The sequence below is a fragment of the Arvicanthis niloticus genome, chromosome X (assembly GCF_011762505.2).
Source record: "Arvicanthis niloticus isolate mArvNil1 chromosome X, mArvNil1.pat.X, whole genome shotgun sequence".
Taxonomy (NCBI): Eukaryota; Metazoa; Chordata; class Mammalia; order Rodentia; family Muridae; genus Arvicanthis; species Arvicanthis niloticus.
The window spans coordinates 103998446-104018638 of record NC_047679.1 but is presented as its reverse complement, the minus strand read 5'-3'; the positions used below and the strand labels follow the sequence as shown (position 1 = coordinate 104018638).

The following is a 20193-nucleotide window of genomic DNA, read 5'->3' as shown; positions in this document are numbered from 1 at the left end:
GTCATATCAAAGAACACTCTTCATGGATAAAGCTTTTCATCTGATAATTTTTAATACACTTGATAAACTTTTACAAATGCCTCTATTTAGCTTACTACACAAGTTGATTCAAAAGACTTACCTATTCTTGAAGACAAACGTATAGGCCTAATATGATCATGTAAGGAATTCTCTAAGAGCAATACCCAGAATATTGAGGAAACTCAAACATGATAAAGCTTGATAACGTATAGATTGCTTAAATTAATTCTTTTATAGATTTTTAAAGTTTCTCTCTCTCTCTCTCTCTCTCTCTCTCTCTCTCTCTCTCTTTCTCTGTGTGTGTGTGTGTGGTGTGTGATGTGTGTGTAATATGTATGCAGGGTCCCATGGAGGCCCCCAAAGAATGTCAGATACCCTGGAACTGTTACAAGTATTTTTGAGCTGCCTGGTATGGAATAACTGAAATTGGATCTTCTAGAGGAGCAATATATGTTCATAGCAGCTAATCCGTTTTTCCTGTATCCTTAAATTAATTCTTATTGAGTACCCCTGGGTATTTTAGTTTAAGCAGTGGTTCTCAATCCTCCTATTGCTGGAATACTTTAATACAATTCCTCATGTTATCATGACCCCCAACCATAAAATTATTTCATTGCTACTTCACATCTGTAATTTTGCTACTGTTATAAATTGTAATGTGCATATCTGATATACAGGATATCTGATATATGACTCAGAAAGGGGTAACAACCCACAGGTTGAGAACCACTGATAGTGAATAGAAAGACTCACATCCTGCATGGCATTAGGACTGTGAAAGTACACAGGCCAAACTAGCTACAGAGCATACCTATTCAGGATAAAAGTACTTTCTATCTTGGTCTGGAGAACAGGATCAAACATAATTTCTCATTTGGCATTTCAGCATATGCCTGGTATAGAATATTTAGTATTTATATACTGGATGGGTGAATTTACCTGTATAGAGAAATATAGAAAATGGCAATTTTCCCGATGCTTGTTTAAAAAATAAACAGGAAAGTTGCTATATTTAAAACCAGAAATTATCTATATTGTTGAATTGGTAGTAGGTTTTAAGATGATATAGGGGTGACCACTTATCCTAATTTACTCTCTTATCATGATGAATACAATGACCAAAAGCAAATCAGGAAGGAAAGGTTCTATTTTAACTTACAGATTATATTAATCACTGAGGGAAGTCAGGGCAATAGCTGGAGGCAAGAACTAGGAGATAGGAACAGAATCAAAAGCCATGGAGGAAGGTTTTTTAACTGGGTTGCATCCTAGAACATACTTATTTAGCCTTTTCATACAACCCAAGCTAGGTGCCACCCATAGTGGGCTAGGCCTTCTTATACCAATTAGAAATCAAGAAAATGCCACATAGACACGATCACAAGCTAACCTGATTAAAACAGTTGAAGAAACAGTTGTTTCTTCCTAGGAGTTGGTTTCTTTTTAAAAGGTAATTCCTGTATGGAGGATAGGTTAAACTGGATTAAGAGTGAGATATGTGAAGAGACTATACTACAAGTATAAAAGTTTCTCAGGGTGTGGACCAAATAGTGACGACAACAACAACAAAAAAGAGAAATATATGGAACCCACTGTAAGACTCATTATGCAATACAAGGACCACAAAAGAAAAAAATTGAGTAGACAATGAGGTGAAGCTTGAACTTATTAAATGTGCAATAGCACAAAGACATCCAGACAGAATTAGATTTTAGATGATTTAAATTGCCAAACTGATATCAATTCTGAAGGTAGATATTTGGGTACCATCAGCAAACACAGTCACCAAATTTACAAGAGTGGTTAGTTAGGATCTCCTACAGACTGTAGAAAAGGTAGGAAGGGAAGTAAGTACTACAGTTTTAAAAATATTGTACTAAGGATGTTAGAGGTACAAGAGGAAGTATTCCATGGGAAGTTAAGATATAATTCAAGAGGAAAACAAAATAATGAAGCAAAATCTAAGTACACAGGACCTTGTACATGCCATTAGGAAAAGAGCATGAAAAATATAATGCATGAGAGAAAACACAAATGCAAATTGGTGTTTTTTTAAAAAGTCAAATTTCAGTAATCAAAAGAAATTCTATTAAATATGTATGAAATTTCAGTTGTGAAAAGTGAGTAACTTCCAATGATCGTCTGTATATCATACCATTAATGGTGTGTATAGGCATAAGTGTATACTTACAATGTAGAAACAGTTCAGAAAAATATATATGTGAGGAATTTATTAATAAGATAGAACAATTGTGCAAGACCCAATTCTTAAGAGTCACTCCTGGTAGGTAAAATCTATAATCAAACCAATTAACAAATGGCTAACTCAGTTGATTCTAATTGCAAATTCTAGTCTTTATATGAGTCATTTCCTCCCTGATAATCACTAACACCAAGCCATCGTTTTTAATTAGGACTAGGTAATAGTATTCACAAAGATTCTTCCATTGATTGTTGACCCTCTATGATTTTCTACACCGCAGCCAGTATGATTTTTAAATTACATTAAGATCGGAGCTTTCATTATCTCTTTTCTACCTGTTAAAGAATAATTGAACATACCCCATATAAACTACAATTTAAATATTTACAAAACATATCAAGTCCTACAAGAGTCTGCACTATTTTGCTATCAGACTATATACTGTATTTCCTATCCAAACTTGCTCAAAACCTTTTATACATTTTGCCTTCTGCTTTGTTTCTGAAACATACTATGAACATTTTGTCACCAGGAAGAAACTTTAGGCATTCATTTTCCTCTATTTATATGAAATAATTTTTCCAGATTCCTACTGGTCGAATTTTTTATTTTATTCATATGTTTAAACTATTTTTTGTCATAACTGTGTCTTCTCTCCTTTGCATTGATTTGTGTTATACTTCTTCATTTTCCTCTCCCATTTTCTGCTTCTATTTTCTTTCTTATTAGTCAGAATTACTTGGTATCATACTGTGGTTTTGCTTGCTTATAGTTTATCAACTCCTCTAGCATAAGGCCTCTATGAGGCCATGAGCTACTTGTCTTTTTATTTACCATATAAAATAGAATAGTGCCCTACATATAGGAAGTGCTTAAAAAATATCAGTTTAGTAAGAGACAATAAAGACCCGATGGAACACTAATTAGTAGAGATTTGGCAGTTTTCTGCAAAATCATCAGGAACTTTGTACACAGTGGTCATAGTGGTAGATTGCTGGTGGAGCATTTGTCTAGCATATATAGACCCTGTGTTCTACTTTTAGTACCCCAGAAACAATACTGTTATCATTTGTTCTAGTAACTTGACTTCGGAGAATATGTTCTACTATAAAAGAAAATTCATTTACAAAATCTTTTTCCACAAAACATTATTTTGTAATGGTAGAATACATGTTCAAGAAGGGAATTGCTAAATGATTTATGATATTTTGAGAAAATGCAATATTTTATGTATACTAAAGATGATGTTTACAAATATTTTATGTAAAAGAAAAATGTTTATATTCTAATGCCAAGTTTAAAAAGTTGGATACGTGACTGTATGCACCCCATATACATGTAGGGAAAAACATTGGAAATGGATGCTCAAAATTATTAAAAAACAAAAAGATCTGTTTTGGGAGGAAGTAGATAGGAGGCAGCTTTTAATTTTTCCTTTCCTGTGCTTTTAGATGTTCTATAATAGATTAGATAACATTCATTATCAGAGTATATGTAAAAGAGAAAGGATAAATATAATGCCCAAAATAACTACTGGTGCACTGAAGTAAGGTTTACATGGTAGATTAGAATAAACCTTTCTCCTTGAAAGGTGTAGCTATAGCAGTAGTTCTCATCCTTTCTAATGCTGTTACTCTTAGTACAGTTCCTCATGTTGGGGTGACTCCTAACTATAAAATTATTTTGTTTCTACTTTATAACTGTATTTTTGTTACCATTATGAATCATTGTGTAAATGTCTGATGTGCAGGATATCTGATATGTGACCCCTAAATGGAGTTGAGAATCACTGAGGTAGAGGTAAACAAATCAGGTAGAAATGTTCTCTGGATGTTTTGTTTGAAGAGGTCCGCAGGCAAGTGGAATAATTGAAAGCCACTAATGCAATTTAGTTTTCATTTACTAGAGAACCAGAGAGAGCTGAGTTTATCCTGTCAGTATTTGAACAGGATGTTAGGGGAAGATTAGGCAAGTTAAGGCTTCTTCATATTACTGTGAAAAGCACTAGCAATTTGCTTCATGTAAAACAGAAGTGATTACTCACTATATTTCTTCATGTCGTGTAGTAATAACAATTAAGTGAAGTTAGACTACAGATTACTTGGCGAGTCAGCCCCAGTCACCTCTAATGGAAAAGAAGAAAAATAGCATTGACAACTTTTGGCAGGTCTCATCATTAGAAATGCCCATATTGCCAGAAAGAAAAGAAGCTGCATCCAATAATGTAAACCTAAAAGTTCTTTAGGCCCTGAGGAAAAAAGGTGACAATCTGTAGTGGAGAGGCATTAATTGTCGAGGAGCACAGCTCATTGTAATGGGGAAACTGTCTCTGTTATTAACATAATTATTTTCTACAAGGTCCTTGAGTAAAGGTTCCATTAGAAAAATCGCATCTGAGTTTTCAAAGCATGGGAAACAACAAGGAAAGGTATAGTCATTAGTAAAATAAAGTCTAGTGACTTATGTGCTACCTAAGGGCCTTGTAAATAAAAACCATGTTAATATAGCACCTACAGCTAAAATTTATTAAGAAATTGAATAATTAAATGACACTTTTCTTAAATTCATAGAAGTTATTTGTTTGAAATCTATTGAAGATAGCAATTCCATATACAACATGTATATTTTATATGTGTACATCCACATATTCATATTTTATATTAACATCTGAATCGGATTTTTAAAGTCTCATCTGCTTACCTCCAATTCACTAATTACCTTTCCACTCACGGATGGCAGTTATTTAGAGATACTAAGCACTTCCTTTGTGAAGACAGTAGAATATTATTCTATTCATAGGATCAAATGAGAGGTCATAGAATCTGAAGTCTGGACTAGATGATCTCTTAATGAGCTATCTAGATTTGCATTTATGACTTGGCTGTCAAGATGTAGTCCATTTCTAAATTATAACTCAGTTTTGTGGGCTGTCTTTCTAATGTTTATAGCTTCTGCTATTTTGCATCTGGTATACATTATTTGCCTCATTCCAGTGCCAACACTCTCAAACATTCTAACTTCTTTTTGTTAAATGGTGGTTAGCACACAGAAAGTCATTGAACAGCTTCTTCCTTTTGGAAATGAACTCGTGGGTGAGATAGAGATTTGTGAAAAAGGAAGGGAAGTAGAACATGTTGGCAACTCGTAAGCAATGGCATGTAACCTGGGGTATCTTACATAGATCAACCTATACACTGGCCTTCTATAATCTTAAATGGGGTGATTCGCTTCTAAATGCTGAAGCAGGAAAGTAATTCTGAAGTGAGCAGAGAAGAGCTATATCTTTTTAAAGCCAGTTTTCTTCTCATTTCTCTGTGTACCTCACCAAGCCAAAATGCTACATATAGGACAGTTTATTTTTTCAAGTACATTTTTTTTTGCTAGCTTCCTTGCAGAATCAGCCTTATGGGTATGAAGCCAATTTCTACAGACTTACTCTGGTGTGCGCAACAGAAGAGACAGGAATAATTTTGTAGTCTAGATGTCAGTACATACTGAAGTATCTTCCCTTGAAAGAATCTAACTTAGCACAATTATGGAACCAAGTCAACACTTGAGCAGAACTATGCCTTTTTTGAACAGCATTAGCAGTGATAAAAAATGCACATAGAGCAAGTAGATTGCAGCTAATCAAGAGCACTACTTCAGTTTACAATGAATGATTTATACATAGTACAGTATGACAAGGAAATCATTAGTAACAATATCACACTCTATTATCACTACAAGGTCATCTTAGTGATTTTTTTTCCAAAAGGTGACAATGATGTTATTGGCCTACATTCTTTTAAAACTGTATTTAAATATTGTCTTTTATCTTTATATAATCATCGCATTTTTGAAAGATGTGTTCTCACTTTTGAGACTTTCCAAATATAAAAGAAGTAGATCTGGGAATTAGTTGATTGATAAATTGGTGCCACAAGATTAATTAAATGTCAATCATAAAATATCAAAATGTTAAAGTTTAACGTTAACATTTTCTTTTTCTTCTGCTTTGATTTACAATACTACCTTTTCTACAACGGAATTTTTAAGGAATTAAAATACATCTATTAATACAAGATTATACATTCATTACAGAAATGGTAGATAATGTAAATATACACAAAAAAGAATCATGTATTTTATAGTTTTCTATACTGATTTGCATTTTAAATTACTTTATTACATACATTTTGTTTACCAATATTTTGATAATTTCTGTTAAATATATATATATATATATATATATATATATATATATATATATAGAGAGAGAGAGAGAGAGAGAGAGAGAGAGAGAGAGAGAAAGCAGTAAAAACGTAGCCCAAATGATATCTAACACACTTTGTCAAATGGTCCCACTACATCAGGCTGCAGTGGCAAAGGGCCCTCCTCTATAAAGCGTCTCAAAGTACCTCCTGCCATTAACCAGTTCATCCGGGCCCTGGACAGGCAAACAGCTACTCAGCTGCTTAAGCTTGCCCACAAGTACAGGCCAGAGACAAAGCAGGAGAAGAAGCAAAGGCTACTGGCCGACACTGAGAGGAAAGCTGCTGGCAAAGGGGACGTCCCAACTAAGAGACCACCTGTCCTCTAAGCAAGAGTCAATACAGTCTTGGTGGAGAACACTTAGGCTCAGCTGGTGGTGATTGCCCATTTTGTAGACTCTATTGAACTGGTGGTTTTCCTGCCTGCCTTGTGTTGAAAGATGGGGTGCCCTACTGCATTATCAAGGGAAAGGCCAGGCTGGGGGCACCTGGTACACAGGAAGACATGTACCACTGTTGCCTTCATGTAGGTTAAATGAGAAGACAGGATGCTCTGGCTAAGCTGGTGGAAGTTATTAAGACCAATTATAATGACAGATACAAAAAGATCTGCTGCCACTAGGGAGGCAACGTCCTGGGTCCTAAGTCTGTGGCTCGCACTGCCAAGCTGGAAAAGGCAAAGGCTAAAGAGCTCGCCACTAAACTGGGTTAAATGCCCATTGCAAAGTTTTCTATACATACCATTATATATGTAAAAAATCAAATAAACTGCATATCTTTAAGGATTAACATTTACTGACAAGTTGCTTTCCAAAAATGTATCCATATACATTGCTTATGGGGGATTGTAAAGTTCATATGTTAACCATCATTAGATTACATATTGAATATATTGTGTCATAGAAAAATATGTATCTTTAAAGTTGAGTGTATTAGTGTGGCTCCTTTCATGATAGTAGACCTTTTGTCCAAGTGCTAAGTGTGATGTGTGTTAAAAATATTTTACCTTCATTTTTATAAGTGCTGTATAAAGATTCCATGTGAGTCATTGAATCAAAGAATGAAGCAAAAAGGAAAAAAACATGTATCCTCTGCCATGTAGCATATATTTACATCTCTGAACCCTAGTTTTCCAAACTTAAACAATTATTTGGAGAAATAGATGAAGTCTGTATATAAAGGCTTTCAGTAAGTACAACTATTATACTTCAAGCAACTGTGGTTAGTATAAACTTCATGTTGTTAATGACATTGTGATATCATATCTCAAAATGTTGAGTGTAAATTAAGTGAGGTTATCTGGAGAGTTCTGGAGAGTAGACATAAATTCCATAATACTCTAGGTATATACTCTGCAATTCAAACAGTCTTCAGCCTAGAATGTGATGAAATGGTAGTGTACTTGGCTACATGCCTAAGAAGAAAAGTTCCATACCGTGCACAGCAAAACATTAAAACAAAACACCTTCTATTAGCAGTATAGTTAATATAATGGAAGTTTGAAGCAGACCTTTAAACAAGAAAAGCACTTCCCTTGTGAATTACAAAATATGTTACAGTGTATATATAGTCCATATATATATATATATATATATCTTTCCCCAATGGAAGTACTCCATTGGACCTGTTTGTATATCTGTATGAAAGATAATTTGGTCTAATTTTTTACAGGAATTACAAGAGTGGCTTTTATTCTGCTTAACTTCTCTTCTGGATCTCACAAGGTATGTTCAATCTGTGCTGAATTTTTTTTATTGAGTTTATTTTAACTGAAATGCACAGTTTAATTTTTTAGAATCTATTTATCTGTTTTATATATAAAAGTTTATATGCTCCATTATTATGAGAGAATATTTGCAAAACCATAGTAACTAACCCTAGGAGTTTCCCTCTATAAAGTTAGTGGGAATAGTATTTGCCAATAAGGAAATTTGCAAAATTATTTAATAGTTCCCAAGGGCTATAATAAATATGATACTTTTCGCTATCAATGAAACGAATATTTCTATTTTGAAGATTCAGAACAAAATTTGCCTCCTAAAATGCATGTCATGATTCTTTAAAAGGTAGCATGTGAAATATTTAAATTTGAATTTTTGAATATTGACTAAGTTATTGTATTAATTTGTTTGACCTCTCATTTTCTTTTCATCTACCCATCTATCCAACCACATGTCTGTCCAATGAACATTCACTAAGCAAACATCAACAATCATTGTACACTTTCTTCTGGTAAATAACTAATATAGTTATAATTCAATTAGAGTATTGATTAAGTGCTTTTACCATCAGTCCTCTGGTGAAATATATAAGAAAATGTGCCAAGATTTGTAACATACCTTAAAGTTCTTAATTTTATAAAACATTAGTCATTATTCAGTTTTTCATAATTTGGGAAGAGATAGTATTGCACTTTTTAAACTTTGGTCCCTATCTGTGATCATGCTATACACCATTAATCAAATATTAATTCTCATTCAAAGTGGAAAAATGAAAGGATGATCTGAATTTGAAGTAAGTTGGTAAGTTTTTGACATCACTTAGTACCTTTAAAACTACACAAATAGCCGAGCGGTGGTGGCGCACACCTTTAATCCCAGCACTTGGGAGGCAGAGGCAGATGGATTTCTGAGTTTGAGGCCAGCCTGGTCTACAGAGTGAGTTCCAGGACAGGCAGGGCTACACAGAAAAACCCTGTCTTGAAAAACCAAAAACCAAACAAACAAACAAAAAAAAACCTCAGCTATTTAGAAATAGCTGAGTGGAGTTAACAGAAAACAGTCCAGATTACCTTACATGAATAGTTGGTTTTCAAAACATCAGAAGTCCACAGAATTGATGTTACAAACATTTCTGTATTAATATTCATTTTGATTAGAGACCTGTCTGCTCCTGACAGCTTCCTGTCTTGGATTCTAAGAAGAAATTGAGTATCTTTGGAGTTACTCCAGTTGTGGTGAGACAGCCACTAGACAAGAATTGCCACTTTCCTTCTACAGACAAATTACTGTCCAGAAAAGGACACACTTGCAGAATAGTTGACTGATTATATCTGCCTAGACAGAGTAATCAGCCCTTAATAATTCTGCAGCACTAAAGTCTGTCAGATGATCCTGGGCCAGAAGGCAGAAGAACAGATGCTCCAACGTTTTGTAGTAGAGGGAGTGTCCAGGTGTTCAGAGGTCTCTATAAATTGGCTAAGTTTTAGAAGCTATGCTTCGTGCTTCCCACAATTATAGTTAACTCAGTCATTCTGGATTTCTGACGGGGTTGAAGACCTATAGTCTCATAGCCAATCCTGGCTATTTACCTTGAGAGAAAAGATTTGAGTGGATGGTCGTCAGCTGACATTCATCCTAAAGCCAGGTTCAGAACTAAATGTTTTAGTTAGGATAGATGACAGAGGTGCTGGTTAGTCAACAAAATGATGGACTGGGTATTAGGACTATCTTGTACCTCACTGTTACAAATTGGCATAATTGTGCTCTAACTGTATTTTGAGAGAAAAGTTTCATTTTAACAGGAAGGATGATATGTAGGAGGAGCTAAGGTGGGAGGAGTACTGAGAGGAAGAGAAGGAGTAAGAAGAGGAGGAGAAGAAAGAGAGGAGAAGCTAGGTGATGAGAGAGAGAAAGAGAGAGTCAAAGATAGTTTATATATCTAGGTTGGGTATTAGGTTACACTTCTGATTGAGCAATACCAAACTTATAAAGCCTTTGATTAACATTTTAAAAAAAATGTATAAGTGCAAAAAGGAAAAGGGGGCATGGGATAGGGGTTTTCTAAGGGGGGGAATGGGGAAAGGCGATGGCATCTGAAATGTAAATAAAATCTCCAATAAAAAATGGAAAAAAACTACACAAATATAGAAATATAGAAAAAAAACAGAAATCATCCAAACCTTAGACTTTATAATGTACTTTAAAAAATATACTAAATATAAAGATATTGTATTAAATATATCATTAATTAGAGTTCAACTAGTTATAATTATTCTATACTGTGAACTTAAAATATATTGGCCAATTGTGACCATATTAAACATAACTTCATTTACCATTCATCTAGATATACTATCTTTAGGAGAATAATAATATGACAAAGTTTAGATAAGTACATAATAAAAATTATGATCAGATAATCAAATTACAAATTAAAAAAAATATCTTAGAGAAAAATTCAAGATTTTTACATGTTATGTCATTTCGAAGATGTCTATGTGCCCTAATATCATTGTATGAAATTAATATATCTTTCATACTAAGAAAGCTTTATAGCTAATGTAAATTAATAGAATATAATTAAGGGGAAACATCCCTGACATACGTTAAAGATGCACACTTACAAAAAATTATTGGCACTAACTAGATATTTCACAGAGCATCTAAATATTTTCCTTCTTTAACGAGAAAGTATGCCATGATAGAAAAACCTGAACTCTACTCCTAGTATTAACAATACATTTCTACTTGGGTTAGTTCTCCTTAATTTTCTCCTCTATGCTAAAACATTGTGATGAATAATTATAATTTTCTCCCTATTCAAAAATCCTATAGTTCAAAATTTAGAGGTAGTTGCTGGGACTAGAGAAACGGATACCTTGGTAAGTTTCTTGTAGCTTAATCATGAGGCTCTGGGGTTGATCTTCTGAACCCACTTTTCAAAAGCAAGGTACATTTTATTACTTTGGAACACACGTGGGGCTGACACATAGATTCTCATTGAATGAGTATGTCCTATACAGGCTCAGTGAATGACACTGTCTGAAAAAGTAAGGTTGAAAGTGATTGGGGAAGTGTGGTGGTTTGGATGAACAATGGTCTCCATAGGGTCATATATTTTGTATGCTTGATTCCTAGTGGGTAGAACTGTTTGTGAAGGATTAAGGGGTATAGCCTTGTGGGAGGAGGAATGTCACCAGGAGTGGGCTTTGAAGTTTCAGATGATCAGTCTATTCTCAGCTATCTCTCTCTTTCTCTGACTTATATTTGTCTGCCTGTCTGCTGCCATGCTCCCTGCCTTGCTGATCAAGGACTCAAGGACTCACCCTCAGAAACCATGAGCCTTTACAATAAATGCTTTGTTCTATAAGTTGCTGTGGTTATGGTGTTTTGTCACAGCAGTAAAAAATAGTCACTAAGACAGGAAGACAGCTAACCTTGACTTCTAGTTTCCACAAGCACAGGCACCCACAAATACATCCCCCTAAAACACACACACACACACACACACACACACACACACAGACACACACAAACACACACACTCACAAATCAGGATTCTTCTCAGGTATGTGTATGAGTCAAGATTGGTTGTTAAATTGGAAAATATACACATCAATCAGCTGTCCAAAGATTTTCTGTTAAGTGGTTCAAATGAATTGGTAATAAAATACTTGTTTCTCTTTGAACCAAAGCAGCTGTGTATTCTTAAACGACTAGCACCCACTTACCTCACTCCATAGCAATACTTGTACTTTCACTATACTAATTAGACTAAAGTCTAAGTTGAACTAGTAGTTTCAAAGTTTTTTTTCTTGGTAAAAAATTAATGGTGGGATATTCCCATGCTGATTCTCTTTGTGTCTCTTAAAGTTTAGCAAGCTTTATGTTTCTTCCCTTTTGCTTAAGTGGTCATTCAAGGTCAAGCATCACTCTGTACCTTGAAAGCAGTCAAGTGCATAACCTGATGACTTCAAACTCCAATGCTTTCAATCTGGCATCTTTCATGAGCTTGTGTTCATATTAAAGCATTCAATATATATTCTCCTTCATCTGCATATCACAGCAATAACATCCTGGGCAGGACAGTGCCTGGGAGCAAATAACCACTTGGAGTTAATGATCTGAGGGGCAGCTGAAGGACCATTGACTCTTCCTAGTCTTTCCTTCATCCCAATAAAATGTCTATTCCTGAAGTGCCAAGCCTTCAATAATTTTCTATCACACATCAGATTAAGTAGTAGCTATAAATAATAGTATTTAATACATAATAATGAGATATGGCAATGCAATAAAATGCCAACAATGCAAGTGCTATATAAAGATGGCTATTCTGATCAAACCAAAAAAGGCAGCAGCAAATGAAGTTCATGAATCATAATGTTTTAGAAGTGACTTTTGTCTTATTGATTTGAAAAGAAATAGAAGTAAAAATTCATGTGGTATAAGGGAATAGTTAGCTTTTGTTTGTTCCATATTTCACTGATGAATGATTCAGTTTAAAAATAATTTTATACTGCCTCTGACATCTTCTTTAAATAGATTTTAAGTAGTATAAGTTCATTTTCCCTATTTAGAATTAGACTCATGTTTGCAAAATATGTATAGCTGTAAACTAAGTAACAAATACAAGTATACAATAATTCTTTCCCAAATGAACTTTCATGTACTTTATTTATTACAGTGATACCCATTAAGTTTTCACAATGGGGCATGGTCCTAAGTTCTACTGAAATAGGAATCAGCAAGGGGCAGGTCCTACAGTCAGAACCACATGGTATGTAGTTGAGGGCTAAAATACATGCATTTATATACCAAGTAATCAGTGTTGTTAGCATGTGTTATATAGATGCATTTGTTTTGGACATTATTCTTCCAAGTGATAAAGGATTCATATATCAAATTCCTATTTGGTAAAGTAATAATATATATGATCGCAAATAGCTCCACAGTCAAAAAACTTTTAGGAATTATAGCTTTTATGAGGCATAATTCCCTGCCCAAGCTCATGTTCTAATCTGTAGAATTTGTGACAGTGCTATGCCATATGTTGGAAAGAATTAAGAATTAAAGGTGCTAATCAAATGGCCTTAAGTTACAGAGGATTATCTGTATAGAATCAATGTAATTACAAGGTCTTTAAAAGTAGAAGAAGGTGACAGAATAGAGCTGCAGAGAGCATGAGAACAATGTAACATGGTATTGGCAGCTTTAAGATAGAGGGAGGGAGCAAGAAATATGGGCAACCTCTGGTTGCTAAAAAACACAAGGATTCATATTTTACTTACCCTGGTGCCTCAATCGAAAATTTCACCCTGCTGTCATCCTAAATTTATCCTATCAAGAACCATTTAAGACTTCTTTTTTGTTAATTTATTTATTTTTATTCTTTAATCATATCAGCTGGTGTATACTGCCTAGTTGGTGGCTCAGTGTCTGAGAGATATCCAGGGTCCAGGTCAGTTGATTCTGCTAATCTTCCCATAGGGCCACCCTCCTCCTCAGCTTCTTCCAGCTTTTCTCCAATTCATCCACAAAGGTGCCTGGCTTCCATCCATTGGTTGGGTGTGAGTATCTGCATCTGACTCTTTTAGCTCCTTGTTGGACCTATCAGAGGGCAGCCATGATAGGCTTCTGTCTGCAAGCATACCACAGCATCAGTAACAGTGTCAGGGCCCCATGCCTCCCCTTGAGCTGGATCCCAATTTGTTCCTGTCACTTTTTCTTTCTCTCATGCTCTTCTTCATTTTTGTACCTGCAGTTACTTCAGACAAGAACAACTTTGGGTCAGACCCTTTGGTTGTAGGACAGCAACGCCATCCCTCCACTTGTTGTCCTGTCACTCCACTGGAGGTGGACTTTACAAGTATCCCCTCCCCAGTGTATAACACTTCATCCAAGATCCCTTCCCTTGAGTTTAAGAGTCTCTCACCTCCCATGTTCCTGGCACATTCTAGAGGGTCCCCCTCCACCTCCTACCTCCCAAGGCTGCCTGTTTCCATTATTCTGCTGGTCTTCAGTCCTGTCCACCCCCAAATACCTTATCATGTTTCCCTGTTCCTGTCCCCTCTCCCACCCAGATCTCTCCTTCCCTCCTCCCCCCAATGATTGCTTTCTCTCCCTCCCAAGTGGGATTGAGGAATCCTCACTTGGGTCCTTTGGCTTGTTAACCTTTTTGAGTTCTGTGGATTATATCCCACGTATTCTGTGCTTCTGTGCTTTTATGGCTAATGCCACTTATTAGTGAGTACATAGCATGCATATCCTTTTTGGTCTGAGTTACCTCACTCAGGATTATCTTTTCTAGTTTGATCCATTTGCCTGCAAAACTCATGATGTCCTCATTCTTAATAACTGAGTAGTATTCCATATTGTAAATGACCCACAATTTTTCTATCTATTCTTCCATTGTGGGATATGAGTTGTTTCCAGCTTCTGGCTATTACTATGAACATCGTAATACTCCAATAGCTCAGGGTCTAAGATCAATAATTGATAAATGGGACCTCAAGAAACTAGAAAGCTTCTGTAAGGCAAAGGACATAGTCAATAGGATGAAGCAACAATGTACAGACTGAGAAAAAAATCTTCACTAACCCTACATGTGATATGGTCAATATCCAAAATATATAAAGAACTCATTTAAGACTTTTTTCCTGATTTTTTGATATTGTATTTATTTACATTTCAGATGCCTTTCCCTTTCCCCATTTCCACTCCCTAAAACCCCTATCCTATCCCCCTCCTCCCTTTTGCTTCTATACCATTTTAATTATATGCAAGTATTAAGGTCCGTTCTAGTTTGAGGACCTACCAATACAATATATGCAAATAGTCAAGGAACAAGCAAGACAATAAACAGAAATAGTCAAAGAACAAGCAAAGCAATAAATAAAATCCCTGAACACTCCCATGATCACTGTTTCTAAGGGCTTATCAGGATGACCAAAATATCTGAGCCAACTTTCCTATTCTAGTTCAAAGTCATTTTCATGTCAGACGTCTACATCCTTGTTCTACCTTAAAATTTAAATTCCTGTCTGAAATTACTTCTTTGTTCTAGCCTAATGTTTAGATTCCTGCCTGAAATAACTCCTCATTTAAGACTTCTGACTAATTGGACTCTAAGAGATTTGTGTTGTTCCATATAATCAAATTCTCACTAATTCATTAGATTATAGTGAAGTTCTTGAGAAAATTTGCAAGTGTCTAGTTGTAATCCAGTCATAATTGCTAATAGACATGGTTCATATTACTTCTGAGATATCCCATCCAATGATCATCCCCAAGCCCCCAGATATTCTTTAGGCCATTCCTTCAGAGAAGCAATTTGTTAGGTCTTTGGCAACCCATTCTCATCCTCAGAGAGAATTTTAGCCTTTCGCCATTCCTTCTATAGGTCATTTGATAACATTCTTCCAGTTCTTTTGTCTCACAATCCTCTCCTTTCGAGTTTAAGGTATAAGAATTATGATTCAATGGGAAGTCATCATTTTTAAAACTCTTTTTGGGGGCACCGACAGCCATGAAAAGAATGGAGATACTGTATTCCTAATATGTTTTTCTAGCATGGATTTTTGAGAAAACGATGAATTGAACATAATGTAGAAAAGTAGTCTTATGTTTTTTGGCCTACTTCTTAAAAGTGTTCAGAAATATGTTTGTAGCCAGGATCATACCTTCCTTTCCTGAACTCTGTCTTGCTGCTCTTCCCTTCTATTCTAGCCCTCTGTTTACAAAAAAATGCTGGTAGTTTAAGTGTGTCAACTTAAATGCCATACTGTTTATAATACCCATTTTTCATGCCATTCTTTCCTAAACATACTAGACTTGTATCATCCACAAGACAGAAGAAGAAGAAAAAAAAAAAGAAAATGTTAAGGACAAGATCACAATGCCTCACTGTACAATGTCAGAGGAACATACATCATCAATGGTTCTACAATGTACATTACAATTAATTGGAAGGCTTGTTAAAACAAAAATTTCTGATCCATACATCTGAATTTCTGCTTAACTTGGTCGGCATGATGGCTAACATTTTATATTTCTAACGTGTTCTCAGGGAATAGTGATGGCACAGGGCCATGGGATGTAATTCGAACATCATGGGTTTTTAAATGTGCTAACTATATGGAACTAACCAGGATAGGTCACTTAATAGATGCAAGCTTTAAAAGGAAGCCTTGGAAAACTAAGTAGATGATGCTTATATCCAATATAACTAACACGAAGTTTAGTAGGCAGAACTTAAAGGAAAACATTTTTATCCCTATCAAACAAGGAACAACTGAAATGTATGAACTGGATTTATGATCAGGTTGTGTTCTACCATCCAGACAATTTAACCATGTATTTTGTAACAGCTTCTGCTGCTCCCACCTAACTTGTATTTATATGCATTTGGTGCTATTTAAAGGCAAGATGGGAGATTTCAGATTTGGTGAGTACAAGGGGGATAGTGGACACTATTGCATATCTGTTGCATTTGGAGAACTTGTGAAACATTTAAGTGACAGAACCTGAAAAGAAAAAAATTAGAGTTTAACATTTAACTTAAAATAACTTGTATCAGTTTGTTCATCAACTTCTTATGCAAAATTGAAGCAAAATTTCTACTAGCTACATCACTATGTAGAGTTGTTATTTTAGCTGGTTTTCTAAATTCTTTGTTATACATGACACATACATACATATATACATACATACATACATACATATATATTACTAACAAGTGATTGTTCTTTATTTTTGACTAATAGTGTGTGTATGTGTGTGTATGTGTGTACACAAATGTAGTTCAATTGTGCTTTAATTTAGTGACTTTCTGTACATTTACAGTTAACTTACAAGGTTTTCCTAGTGGTAAATTTGTCATTCCTGGCAATCATCTTTAGTAGTTTAGATCAGTGAATTCAAAGTATGTTCACTTTTAAGTTCCCCTTTGATCACTCATATGACCTAGCTTTCTTTATCTTACTGTTTTAGAAAAAATAAAGCTCAAGGGATAACAAGATATTAATGTTGTTAAGGGGAGAGTGAGGATGTTGTTTTAGCCCTTTCTATTGTGTACTATTTCAGTAATGGTCAGATTTTTCACAACCTACAGACTTTTCATAAACCTTCAAGGTTGAAGGTAGTTTGAGAATAAACTCTCTTAAAACAGGGTAGAACTTCTAAACGTTAAACAAAATGTTTAAATTAATAGAATTGATGTTGCTGCAAAGGGGTTTATTATTTTTAAGTTGATTATACATGTATTATTGCTTTGTGTGTATATATATATATAGATATATATATATATATATATATATATATATATATATATATATGCATATGCTGACATACTATATGCCTCAACCCACTTATCACTTTGTGGTTCAATGAACCCATAGAATCTTCTCAATGTGAAAGGCAAATATATTATAAAATAGATAATTACAACTTTTTTTTTAACAAAACCTTAATGAAAAAGATAGAATGAACTGTGCCATTTATACTTTTGAAGATTGATCACATACTTGTAATTTGTGGATGTGCTAGATGTTCATCTACTTCCAATCACTAGGTTCATAATTAACCTAACTTGTAGATTGAATTTAGTTTCTTGTAACCTTTAGCTATGACCTTTCAAGGAAAATATAAATATTGCTCAGTTGGTACTTGTCTCTGAGCTCAGAGAAAAAGTAGAAAAATAAAAAAAATGGAAAAGCAACTATAAGATTGAATACAAAACCTAGGGGGTTTGGTAAATGCCTTTACAGAAACCATGACCTGAATGGAATGACTGGGTTTACAGACAGGATGCTTCAGTAATAGGGTGGTACTTGATGGAGATGAAGCTTATTGTTTCTGAGTAGAAGTTCTTTCATGAGATTATTATTATTTCATCTGATAGATGAATGCAACACTATTTTCAGTGAACCAAATACTGTTTCATATTTTATCTTTTCATAAATAACATAAAACCACTCAAAGAAATATTAAGAATTTAAATATTTCCCTTTAAAAAAGAAAGAAAAGTAATGATAAAAATTGTAAAATAAGAACAAAAGGAAAGCATAACCCTGTAATATGTGACATATAAACTGCAGAAGTGACCATTTTCTCTAGGATGGGTGTTAAATTAATGACCTTCAAATAGCATCTTGTTTTTACTAGGGATCTGACAGATATCAGCTAAAACAATATAACAGATAATTCAATGACATTTTATGAAAATGCACCAGCTACCTATTTTTGTCCCATATTCATTCGCATATCTGCATATGCATTTGAATTCTGGATGCATTTTAAAGAATACAGCTGACTAGATCTTCCTTGGAATGGAAATGATACCAACTATATCACTCAGTCTTTTCAAAATAAGCTAATAGAAGTCAGACAAATTCCCACTGTCCTTAATTTTATCAAATTCCAACAGTTTCTTTGTTAAAAAGCACCTTGATTGATGCTGTAATATTTTTACTCAGCTTACCACAACATCCTGTAGGATCTGTCATTGTGTCATCTGTTTTAATTTGTACCAAAATGATAGTTTTAATCATAAGAGTGCATGAAGTTACTGCTCATTTTACTGCTGACAGTCATTTGAGGAGGTGGAAGAAGGCGCTGAAAGGAGATCCTTTGGTAATTCTAAGAAAGGCCGATTTTCTGCTAAGTACATTTTCGTAAGTCATTTTGTCATTTCGTAAACATGCAATGATTATTCCTTCAGACAGATGAAATATTCATTAAGAAGAGAAGTGAGGAAATCACAGTAGTATTAAAGAATAGCAAAAGAGTGGGAGGCCTGTCAAGGATGCTCTGACCTGAGGAAAAAGAAATCAGGGTGCCATAGAGACGGACCATAGAATGAAAACTTTTTTTAAAGGTTATTTCCATAAAGTCTGTAAAATTCTTGGCCTCCATTAAGATTTTTGTCCCCGAGAGCCTAAACTGTAAGGTATGTGCTTTGTCTGCAGAATGAAAAAGGAGATCTTCACTTAATCATTATCCTGGGAGCTGAACAGCCTGCTAAATTTGAATAAAAATGCCTCCTTCATTACTGATTGGAACACAGAGTTCCATGTATCAGTGATTTATGGAGAGCTTAGTAACAGGGCTAACTTATAAATGAATGGTCAGTTTAAAGAATAATACTATTTTATTAATGTGTCTAGTATCAAATGAGATATATTATGCTTCCAAATTCAAAGGAAAAAAAAAAAAAGCTAACAAGCGAACATTGCCAGTGAAAATTTTACTTTGTTTCCACATACAGTGAGGGATCATGTCCGAGCATCTCTTTGTAAAGTTCATTTCTCTGTTTTACCTTTGTCCTTCTGAGATGGCCTTCTTCTACTTCAAACATTTTAATACCTTATTAATACCTTCCTAAAGCTCAACATGTTGCTTTGCTTGTAGCATTGCCAGTGTATTTTGGTTTTGTTGTTGCTTGAGTTACAATTCATTTCTTCCTGTAAGAAGGATCAAGTCACTTTGAAAGAAGGCTTTGTGGGGGCTACATCTTTTCTTCTACGTGAGTATTTTCTCTTTTGGAAGTTGCTGTATAAATTTTATCAGACTCACTATTAAATCATTCATGTAAAGGAAAGGGGGCTGGAAAGAGTTCAGTGGTTAGGAGAACTTGTTCTTGCAGAGGATCCAGGTTGGGTTGCAAGCATTCAAATGGTAGCTTACAGCCACTTGTATCCCTAGCTCCAGGGGTTCTGACATTGCCTTTGGGCTGTACACATATGGTACATGTTCATGCTTGTAAACAGTCATGCAAAGGAAAAGGAAAAAAATGAATAAATAAATCTATAACAAAAAGGACAGGAACAAAACTGATACACTTATCATGCTTTAGATGGACAATGAGAACATTTTATCCAAGGAGATCAGGTGAGACTGGATGCCCCAAGGAATTTAGAGGTCTGGTGGGGTAGGGGTGGGGGTGGGGACATCCTTCTGGAGACAGGGGGCAGGGAAGAGGTATGGGATATGGAACAAT

At 34.8% G+C, this 20193-nt stretch overlaps 1 protein-coding gene across 1 annotated transcript in view; it reads left to right on the top strand.

Annotated features, from left to right (window-relative positions):
* Positions 1-20193, top strand: part of Tenm1 (teneurin transmembrane protein 1) — a 748830-nt gene that overhangs the window by 9231 nt on the left and 719406 nt on the right. Inside the window, exon 2 of the mRNA XM_034485178.2 lies at positions 8149-8201. The gene's annotated coding sequence lies outside the window, so the exon portion shown is untranslated. The remainder of the gene's footprint in view (positions 1-8148; positions 8202-20193) is intronic.